General features: G+C 38.8%; 1 protein-coding gene across 1 annotated transcript in view; it reads right to left on the bottom strand.

Moving 5' to 3' along the window:
- The window catches only part of CFAP47 (cilia and flagella associated protein 47), a 493,477-nt gene that overhangs the window by 352,105 nt on the left and 129,275 nt on the right, over positions 1–12,097 (bottom strand). The gene's annotated exons all lie outside the window — the stretch shown is intronic.

The raw sequence follows: 12,097 nt of genomic DNA, 5'->3' as shown, positions 1-12,097 counted from the left end.
CGTGGAGTGTAACCTTAGGCCAAGTAGAGCTGTGACAGATTTTGTAGGAGCTGACAAACAGAAGTAGTTGGCTGACTTCATTCCGCATGGTTAGGCAGCAAATCCTACATTCAAGTGGCACTAGGAGGTATAGCCCCATGCCCTTCTTACTGGTCAATCCACTTTCATCTGGTTTCCTAAATCAAAACAATCTAACAGGTGAGACAATCATCTAGGAGAGCAAGGTATATGGACTGCTAACCCAAAACTCTTGGTGTTTTACAAATGAGGAGGGGCATATTAGTCAACTGAAGCAACTCTGCCTAAGTGAGGAGACTGAGTAACTAATCAAAAGCTTATCTCTCCTAAATCTGTGGAGCCCTTTGGAGAACATAGAATCTTGAGGCACTTGTTAGAATTCTACTGACTATAAATGTGAAATGCTCTGTTTTAGTAAATTTTCCCCAAGCCCAGCTCTTATCCATTAGTAGGAATTCACAGTATATGTCACAGGTCACTCATCTTTTGCATTAAGTATCATCTGAATACTTAAGGGCCAAGGTGACGTAGTATGGTATTTAAAGTTATGGTTTGACATGAACAGACACTTCTCCAAAGAGGACATCCAGATGGCCAACAGGCACATGAAACAATGCTCAACATCACTCATCATCAGGGAAATATAAATCAAAACCACACTGAGATACCACCTCACGCCAGTCAGAGTGGCTAAAATGAACAAATCAAGAGACTACAGATGCTGACGAGGGTGTGGAGAGACGGGCACCCTCCTACACTGCTGGTGGGAATGTAAACTGGTGCAGCCGCTCTGGAAAACAGTGTGGAGGTTCCTCAAAAAACTATCAAAAGAACTCCCTTATGACCCAGCAATAACACTGCTAGGGATTTACCCAAGGGATTCAGAAGTGCTGATGCATAGGGGCACATGTACCCCAATGTTCATAGCAGCACTGTCAACAATAGCCCAATCATGGAAAGTGCAATTTCACTTCTAACAGTTTAGTACTGTTGGCTCACAAAAAAAAAAAAGAAAAAAGAAAAAAAGAAAAAGCTCTGAAATATGGAAACTAACTTGACAACAAACTATTAAATAAATAAAGTTATAGCTTCAAGTGGAAGACAACTGAATGCAAGCCGACATATTTTTATTTTGAAAGTGGGGCATGACTAAGTCCTCCAAGATTCACTATGATGATATACATCTTTAAATAAAATTCAAGCAGTTCAATGATTAATTTTAAACAGTCTGCTAAAATTCGGAAACACTATTATTAAAAGATTTTTTTAGATCAGTTTCTGTTTGGTTGGAATACTGAAAGTATACAGGTTACAGGTAAAGGTCAAAGAAATTTAAATAGTAAAATTACATAAAATTTAGAATATTAAAATAAGATAGTTCAGTGAATTTAATGAAAGTTTTAAAATAAGAAATGTTTAGTAATATTGTTAGTTTTAAATTGGATTCAAATTTATAAACAAGAAATTCCAATTAGTGGTAATATAGTCTGCCTTTTCTTAAAGTTTTTTTAAAATTTATTTTGAGAGACAGACAGAAGGAGTGAGCAGGGGAGGGTCAGAGAGAGAGAGAGAGAGGGAGGGAGAGAAAGAATCCGAGCAGGGCCCAGTGCTGTCAGCGTGGAGCACAATGAGGGGCTTGAACTCATGAACCCATGAGATCATGACCTGAGCTGAAACCAAGAGTCAGATGCTTAATCAATTGAGCCATAAGGTGCTTCATATTCTGCCTTTCTTTTATTTTTTAAATTTTTTTTAATGCCTTTTATTTACTTTTTGAGAGACAGAGAGAGAGACAGCACAAGCAAGGGAGGGTCAGATAGAGAGGGAGACACATAATCCGAAGCAGGCTCCAGGCTCTGAGCTATCAACACAGAGCCTGATGCGGGGCTCAAACCCACCAACTGTGAGATCATGACCTGAGCCAAAGCCAGACACTTAACCGACTGAGCCACCCATTTTAATTTTTTTAATGTCTGCCTTTCTTTTAACTTGAGGGAAGTAAATGAATTTTGATTTCTACCACCCTCTAAGCATAAAGCATAAGTATCAATATAACCTCTCTAATGTGCAAGGCTCACAAATAGAGCAATAATTATAGAAAACTAATGGCCATGGAAATCAAATCAGGTTGCAATGGGAAAGAAATACATAAAAGATCTGTGGGGCAGCAGTGATGCTCTATTTCTGGACCTCAGTGGTAGACACAAGAATGTTTGTTAAGATATTTCATTTCATTTCACATAGTTTTATCTAAGTTGTTTCAAGAACAAACACCTTTCCGAACAATTAATCAAAAAAGCAACCTCAAGTTTCTACTACTGTGGTAGCTGAAAATTATTACAATGGAAGTATCACGTGCACGAAGTACAAAATAAGAAGTTTTTTGAAGTTCCTTTGCAAATGTGGAACTGACGCTGGCATTTAGAAATTGGGAATGTTAGCGCAAACATCTCCCTACATTATCTCCAAATTGAGATTTTAATCAGCAAAGACAGCAGGAAGTAACCTTTAGTAGTCAACAGAGAAAAACCCAATATGCCATACCCCAAAGCATCTGAACAAAGCTCTTATTAATAATAGAGCAACAAAACCAATATATTTGTTTGGAGGAATCTAAAATGCAGACTGGACAAACACAGAAGTCAGGATATGTTTAAAAACAAATCTAAGGATTCGATACAAACACAAAAGGATAAACATACGTGAGCACCAAAAGGAAAAGTGAGGAAAGGTGGCGTGAGTGTGCAGAGTCCTGCCACCTTCCTGCACACACAGTTCCTACTGAAACGACAGCTAGCAAGCCCGCCGGTAGAAACTAGGCACCAGCGGCAGGGCCTTTCGGGCCTTGCAGAACTTCCGGTGAAGAAGACCAAATCTGCATTTGCCTGAAAGGCTCGAACAGAACACCAAGAAGGATTCACAGAATGTCAAATTTAAGACAATACTGGAAACAGCGAAAAGGAGAAAGAGCTGTTACTATTTTGGTTGGAACCTGTTGCTGCCCAGAATCCATCCTCTTTTTGATAGAAACAGAATCCCCCTCCCAAGGGCCAAAAGGCCACATAGCCATGCAGATACACACACTTGCACCTAGGCCTGCTCATGGGACTAAGCTTCGGTCAGTGACATATTGGTAAAAGTGATGGGTGCATGTTCTAGATCATCTCCTTTAGCCTAGAGATGACAGCAGCAGACTTGGAAGCCACACATGAAAGATGACGGAGCTAGCCCACAGGTCCCAGACTACCTGCCCACTTCATTCTGGTGTGTGACGTCTGCGGGGGGAAACCCCACAAACTCATTAGCCATACTATTATCTTAAAAACAACCTTTATTTATGTCTACGTGTACACATATTTCTCCATACACACACACAGAGTTGCATATATTTGTGTGACCAAAGGTAATCTATGAAAAGCTATCACATTTTTAATACAACATGTGACCATGTATGTGGATTTAAAAAGTAGAGGAGCTAACTATTAATGGCATTTTCAACTTTCGCATTGTTTAAATTGTTATAATAAGTCCCGTTTTGTTATTTAAATGCCTGATTTCTTATGCATAAAGCAATCAAATATTATAACTGCAATCAAGCATTATAACCCTATTAAGGAATTTTCTTGATTAATAAATTCACATTTACAAACAGGTAAGGGACTAAGTAGCCAGGCAGGGTCTGAGGGCGGGAAGGTGGAGAGGACCTGACTAATAGGTCATTAGGTACAACCAACTACGTGGGGATTCAACTTCTAGGAGTTCTGTGAAGATCAGCAATCAGGCAGGTGCTCATAAACAGTAAGGGAGAGACAACTTGCAAGACATTGCAATTTCCTCTAAAATGAAAAGTCTCTAAGCAGGGCAGAGAACTATCGCTGGCTCCAAAGAGAATGGGGGTAAAGAGAAGGAAAATGGAAGAAAAGACAGAAACCACATCATCTGTATATAACTTTTCTTTCTGCATCCTGTGTTAAAAGCACTATGATTTGGGGTGCCTGGGTGGCTCAATTGGGTAAGCTTCTGACTTCAGTTCAGGTCATGATCTCACAGCTTGTGAGTTCAAGCCCTGCATCAGGCTCTGTGCTGACTGCTCAGAACTAAAGCCTGTTTCAGATTCTGTGTCTCCCTCTCACTCTGTGCCCCCTCCTGCCCATACTCTGTCTCACTCTGTCTCTCTCAAAAATAATAATAATTTTAAAAACACCATAAAAAAGCACTATGATTTTCATAATCTGAGAAGACATGGTAAATTTTATATTAGAAGTTCCTAGGCTTTTGAGATTTTTGTACAAATTTTAAGCACCACCATGTTGCTGTAAGTGAATGATGAACAAACCCTAATTATGAAATTTTTCTGTTGATAGTTTATTATAATAGTTGATAGCTTATTATAATAATACCCTATGTTTTGGTTAAATATAAATAAACCTTCTACTACATAATTCAGACTGTGCCACAATCCTGTGCTTTGGCTTAACAGGTCTATCATGAAAATAATGTTTTTCATAGAATAAAGGTATCATTACAAAGAGCCTTCCACAGGACGAGGTCAAGGAATAAGGAACAGATGGTTAAATCAGAACAAAGCACGGCCCTTTATGAATTCAACTCCCCCATCAATGCCTATTCTACCTGTACACACAACGTCAAGAAAGGTGGACAAAAACACAGTGTTATATACAACCTGGCCCCAAAACATGACAGACAATGTTTCAGGGCAGTATTCCAACACTGTCTTTAGATATGATCTGTCAGAAGCTTATTGACATATTCTTGAGATTTCCCACTGTCTGCATTTCAGCAGCCACAACGCTAAAATTAACAATTGCTCATTGTTAATGAACAGCAGGTTTGAGCTAAGAAAGTGTTAAGTAACTGCTCTTCTTAATACCTAAGGGGAGTTTTAAAGAACTCAAAAGTTGTTTCTAGCTATCAGGTAGTGCTCTGTAGAGGTTCTTGACTCACTTTATATACTTGTTTTACACAGTAATTTAAATGCCCATTTAAATACATATACACAGGCTTATTTTTTTAATGTTGATTTATTTTTGAGAGACAGAACGCAGGTGTGCACCACTCAGAGTGGGGAGGGGCAGAGAAAGAAGAAGACAAGATCTGAAGCAGACTCTGTGCTGACACTAGAGAGCTCCAAGCAGGGCTGGAACTCACCAACCTTGAGAACACGCCCTAAGGCGAAGTTCGAAGCTTAACCGACTGAGCTACGCAGGTGCCCCTAAGGGCTTATTGTAAATATCCAAATATCCCAGAAAGTCACATACAAAGCAGATATTAATTTATAGTACAGTTACTAAGGTCACATCACCAACCTGAATGCATTAATGCTCTCTGTGTTTGACTGAGTCTGATTCATTCCCTGCTAATCTCTTTTATGTGATGCAAGTTCCAGCACCTTCAAAAACAGTAAGATGTCTGGCAGAAGCAGACGAACAGTACTTTTAAAAATATGAGAAACAGAACCAAAGTTTCCAGGTGCATACTACACAAATACTGAATTATGCACTGACTAAAACAATAATTAGAATCACCTTTCATTATTCCTCATTTTCTTTTTATTGTATTTAACGCTTAAAAAAATCAACACAATTCCAATTTAAGTGACTGTCAATGTCAGTGCCCTATTATTTTAATAAGTGTGAGCATAACAAGTTTTATTATGCATCAACAATGTTTTTGAATCCATAACAAGGTTGATAAAATGCTACTGAATAGAGAAAAAGTTATAATTAAGAAGAGGTCTACATTCTCAGTTTTAAACAAAAGATCTGCACGTTTTAAAATGCATTTTTCTGCTAGTGAAATGTTCAGTATATTTGTAATTAAGACCATGGGTCTTAGCTTTTAATTTATAATGGAATAACTATCACGTATCAATGAAGAAAGTAGAAATTACAATTTGTCATTTAAACTTCCTTTTAATGCATTAATTTATCTATATATTCAAGGTCCTTATTTTCCTTATTTTAATGTCAGAAGACATAAAGAATCCAGTACCTTAAAACCAGCAACTTGCAAAGAAAACCCAAAACAACAACAACAATAACAAAAAAAACACCAAGATTGTGACTCACTGTTTTTCAGAAATGAACAAGAAGTTTACCATACCATAACTTGCTCCTGATTAGGAAAACTACAAACTCATATTGAGTTAAGTGAGCAACTATATCAGGCATGACCCCAGAGTCCGTGTGACAAGAAATTCACAGAGCAGGCTTTAGTAGGAGCTAAAGATATGGAACCTTCTAAGCACCTGCCAATCTCAAATGTGTGGGGCCACTGCTCCGGAAGTCATTAGGACATTAACTATGCTTTTTGGATACAAAATCACATTTCATATGGTAAAAAGGGTGACATTAAAATATTTATCTTTGAAGATCAGTGAATTCTACAATCTAAAAGGGAGGTGCCTATAAATATGTAGTGTAAGCACCTGACAATTAGATTTTCTGATCGTAATGTTAAGTGCCTGACATTAGGTTTCTGATCACAGAGGCATCCACTTCAAAGATGTGCCTCTGCACTGCAATAAATTGCCAGCCACACAACTAGATGAAGAGCCAGGGTACCCTACCCAAGAAGTTCCCCTTTTCAGAGATCTCTGGTTAACCTAGGTAACTGACCCTCTGAATACTTGCTTTTCCCTTCCCTCACTTTGATTTCTCCTCTTCTTTTTTAAAATCACTAATAGTGAACCCTTGAAACCCTGGGTACCCCACCCTCAGCCCCAATAAAGGCAGAACCCCAGGCTTGCACACTTTCTACTGGTGGACTCAAAGTGTGGCCTCAAGTGTGCCTTATACCCTTAAAAACATGTGAGTAACAAACTTTGTTTTTTCAAACTTCCCTGCTGGTTGTTACTGAGATGCATCTAGCAATCCTGGTAAGAACCACAGGGGTCTCAGCCCAGCCACAACAGGGGCTCTGAAAGGGGGAGGGTCTGCGAGGACACAGCACAGAGAACACAGGTGCAGGTGAGTGCTTCCAACATTTCTAGCCAATAGTCACCATCCATAAGGTGAGATTGATCCAAAAGGAAATAGTACAGACTCCTTCCATCCCTGGTTATGACAGGAATTAACCCTTTAGTTACTAACTACTCTTGAGGGGGCCCATGGGTCAAAAGGAGTGCTGGAAGCGGGTCAGGCACCACTGTGAGGACCAAGGACAGTGCCTGGTTACCAACCAGCAAAGAAATACTTAAAAGATTTTAGCCACTGGCAAAGATCTACCACTGTGTGGCTGGTAATCACCAGCCCTGATTTTAGTTCAACCTCATGTACCAAACAGCCCTGCACTATTCTTCCTGTACATTTCTAGTCAGCCTCTCATTCAGAACACAGTATGTGGTTCAACTTGCCTCAAAATAGCAAAATCTTCCTATTCAAGTAATGGGTTATAGGCCACATGATATATCAAAACTTGAAAAATAATTTTACTCAATTTCCTTAGTAAACCAATCATGTTATAAAAATGAAATCCTAGGATTTGAAAAGTTAAAGGGTTGGGGCGGGGGCACCTGGGTGACTCAGTCAGTTAAGTGTCTGACTTCGGCTAGGTCATGATCTCCTGGTTTGTGAGCCCCACATCAGGTTCTCTGCTGTCAGCCGAGAGCCCGCTTCAGATCCTCTGTCCTGTTCTCTCTCTCTGCCTCTCTCTTGTTTGCTGTCTCTCTCAAAATAAATAAACTTTTTAAAAAAATAAAAATAAGTGTTATCACTTAGGCAAAGCAGATGTAATTATAGATCGATTATAATTTCCAAAACTATATCTTCTCCTTCACTATTTTATATTGATGAATTATTGTTTAGGGGCCACCTGAAGACATTTTAGACATTCACTAATTTTATCAATAATAAGTTAACACTTTCCTTTCAAAGTAGATTATTTCTTAGGATGCTTTCCATAAATCTTTACCTATGTAAGGGAATTCTTTTTATTCTATTTGGGGGATATTTCTTGATCGATTCCCAAAATCTAAAGAGTATAACTTATTTAAGACCTATAAAAGCACTTAATATAATTATAAACTATACTTCTTGGTGCCAAAAAGGCAATACAGAAACCAATATGTGTGTGTGTGTGTGTGTTTATATACATATATATCTCTCCCTCTCTCCCCTTCCTCCCCCATACACCCCTACAATGATACTTCATATGCCAAAAGTAAAAGTAAGGAAAGTCAAGGAGAATAAGGTTGAATTAATTAGAACATAAGGGAGATAATAAATTAATCTAGAATAAAGGTTAATTCGTAAAGCAGCAATGAAAGAAATATGTTACTATTGTATCCCTTGACTCCCTAAAAAGACATTCCTTTTAAGTTCACTAATTTATTTTGAAAGAGAGAGAGAGCACCAGCAAGGAAGGGCAGAGAGAGAGCAAGAGAGAGAAAACTCCAAGCAGGCTCAGAGCTGTCAGCACAGAGCCTGACACAGGGCTTGATCTCACCAACCATGAGATCGTGACCTGAGATGAGGTGAAGAGTTGGATGCTTAACCAACTGAACCACCCAGGTGCCCCCCTCAAAAACCATTCTTAATATCATTTAAGCTATTTTATAAACAGATACAAAAATTCCTTATAAAACTATATACTTCTAAAATATAATGAATTCTGTTTCAATAAACACTTGTTTCTTATTATTTTGTAGGAAAAGAAAATATTTTAATTTTAACAAAAAATATGTGATTTCCTTTTTGAAATTTTATTGACACAAAATGCACAATTTCAAAAACCACTTTAGCCATTGTTTTAATACTGGATTTCAACTTAATACATTGATTTGAAGACTTTTGCAAACATTATCAATTTAAAATATCTGAAAGAGTTACAGGATATAAGTACCCATATATGATAAGCTTATTTTTTAATTAAAAAATTTTTTTAATGTTTATTTATTTTTGAGAAAAAAAGACAGAGCATGAGTGGGGAAGGGGCAGAGAGAGAGGGAGACACAGAATCCAAAGCAGGCTTCAGGCTCTGAGCTGTCAGCACAGAACCCGACGCAGGGCTCGAACCCACAAGCCGGGAGATCATGACCTGAGCCAAAGTTGGATGCCTAACTGACTGAGCCACCCAAGCGCCCCTTAATTTTATTTTTAAGTAATCTCCACACCCAACATGGGGCTCAAACTCACAACCCCAAGATCAAGAGATGCATGCTCTACTGCCTCAGCCAGCCAGGTGCCTTATAAGCCTATTTTTAAGTAACTATCATTCTTCTGTTGTTTACCAATAGTAGTTTTGACACAGGCTCATTCAGAGAGACTGTAAACATTTACTTTAACCATAGACACTATGAGGTTTTGCCTCATCAATAAATATATCAATAAAAATAAGTAAATACCTAAGTTCTTATAGAGCAAACTTTAATTACTACATGTCAGACATGAAATCTTTATTAACGTGCCTTTGCGAGAGAGAGATGCAAAATAACAGGAAAGAAAGAAATTACACCATTTCCTTTTCTTATTCTTTGTAAAGTCTACATATGACCATGCTATAAAAAAGTCTAACTATAATAAAGATTTCTGTATGATTCTATACAACCTCAGTAGTGTTAAAAAAAAAAAAAGGGTGACTAAGGACATAATCTTTGGATAAAGAAATTTGGTTCAGATTCCTAGCTCTTCCACGTAACATTTGAGTGAGCTTGGACAAGTTATACGACACTATGGCCCTTACATTCCTCTTCTGTAAAACAGAGGTGGAAATCTAAAAGCAACCACTTCCCAGGGCTGTTGTATGGATTCCATGATATCTAACCCATGATCTAGAACCTGAGCTGTGCTAATTAATAGCTGTTGACCTCATGCTTCCTGAACGTGTCCAAGCTGTGATTTCCATAACGTCACCTCCCCTAGCTCTCCTCCCGTGTCTCTGTCATGGACATCACAGCAGAGCATGCAAGACTCTCCCCATCTGCTCCTGCTGCTCTCTGAGCTTCATCTCTCAGTTCTGCCTTGTCAGTATCCATCCAATCAAATACCAAAAATGCCCCACCCTACACACACACACACACACACACACACACACACACACACACACACAGACAAGCCTGTTTCAGGTTCCATACCTAGTGCATTGTTCACACACTTGTAATACTCTTTGACCCCATCACCATTCTTCTCATAGATATATACAACCTTCATCCCCAGATTGTGGGGGGAATTTGGGGAAAAGGCAAGCAGGGTGTGCAGCCTCTGAAGGCTTATGAGTGTGGAGGAGATCATTATTAGTGGCAGCAGACATGTTAGCAGGAATAAAAGTGGCTATAATTTATGGCTGTTAGGTCAGCTGAGCCAATATGAATGCAACGAAGTCTAAAGAAACAAAATAGGAAGCCATGCAGGTGAGCCCCCAAGGGGAACCACCGTATGAAATGGTCTTACAGGAGGGAAAGAAAGCAAGGCACGACGGAATGAGTGTTTTATTCTGTATTGAACCCATGCACCCCAGCAGGGACAAATTAGATGCAAAGAAAAAAAAAGGAATCAATTGAGGACAAACACTGAAAAGTGTAATTTGTCCTTTGAGATTGTACTCAGAAAACTTCATAGCCGTCTCTAATTTCCCCACGACCCCAAGATGTTTGTTATTAGTTGTTCCCAGTGCATTCCCTTTTGTGTTCACCTCTTGGCACCAAAAAAGTACATAAAAAAACACTAGGTTTACAGTCCATCTTTACTACACTGACCTCCATTTCAAAGGACCCCTTTCTGATGCATCTTTTCTTACCCGAAAGATTTGGCAGATCACACATGGATTACCCACAATAAATACAATAGGTGAAAATAAATCAAAGAGTAATATGTATTCCCAAGAGAAATTGTGAGGTGAGAGGGAAGCTCTCACCTTTCCTGGTTGAAGACCACTTTTATCTCAATGAGATCCAAGATGGAAAGTATACAGAAAGGCAAAGACAGCTTTGGAGAGTTGGGAAGAGACAAAAGACCTGATGTTATGCACTATGGGAAACCAGTTAAGGATGAATGCATCAGTAAAAGGTTCCACAAAGTGCTCATGATTCTTGTTCATCTGGGCACATGGGAAAGCCTTTTGGAACCTAATTCTAAACACTCTACCCTGAACTTGCTGAGGGTTGAAACAGAGCTTAGTGGTAAGTAAAATAAGAAGGGTGGGGGAAAATCCAGGTAAGAGCAAACAAGTCTCAAGGCTGAAAGGATACACCCAACAATGACAAGCAAAGAAAAAAAAAAAAAAAAAAAGATCATCAATCATCAATTATAGCACCTCTTCCTTGTAGAGACTGTCTTCAGATCTCCTTATCATCCTGTATGTTGACCAGATGTCAACACACTGGCACAGGAAAGTCTGTTTCAGCCCCTGTTAGAGTCCATTGTTTCCCTGTCCCAGAAACAATCTTGTCCACTCAGTATTTAGTGAAACTACTTCCTTCCTCATCCTGGTAATGTGGTCTGAGTCTTCATTAGCTTTAAGACATTCAAGGATAAATTATTCATGATTTTTATTAGTGAGTTCAAAGATCGACCTTACATAGTGCTCTGGGCAAAGTGTAAATTTGTGGACTGAAGTAGAATCAAGTTAAACTTTTATGAACAAGGTCAGCAATGTACAAAAACACAGAATGTCTCCCAGGACAGAGGCACAGAGGTCAGTGCTCGACAGGAGCCTAAAGCAAAACCATTATAATTTTGTTTTTAAATATCAACACAGGATAGACCATTGGCATCAAAACAGAAAAATGGGAGTGTGCATGGTGTAAATTAGATGATTTTCCCCATGAACACATGAGACACAGAAGCTGGCGGTCAGCAGAACTCCATGAACTGTGTCCTGGCTACGGCCACACTTTGCACTGGATGCAAGATTTCCAGTACCATCTCTCTCCCTTCTAATTCCTAACAGAGAAGACAGTCTTTTGACTATGAATATACCAAAGAGTAATAACCCCACTACTCGTTAAGAAATTACCACACTGAGCACATACACTGACACTAATCTTCAGTGTACAATTACCTCCAATGCTACTTCTCATTATAAACATTTTAAACAAACTTTATTGCTCCACCCATTGGTG

The sequence above is a fragment of the Suricata suricatta genome, chromosome X (assembly GCF_006229205.1).
Source record: "Suricata suricatta isolate VVHF042 chromosome X, meerkat_22Aug2017_6uvM2_HiC, whole genome shotgun sequence".
NCBI lineage: Eukaryota > Metazoa > Chordata > Mammalia > Carnivora > Herpestidae > Suricata > Suricata suricatta.
This window is presented reverse-complemented; position numbering and strand designations above follow the sequence as displayed.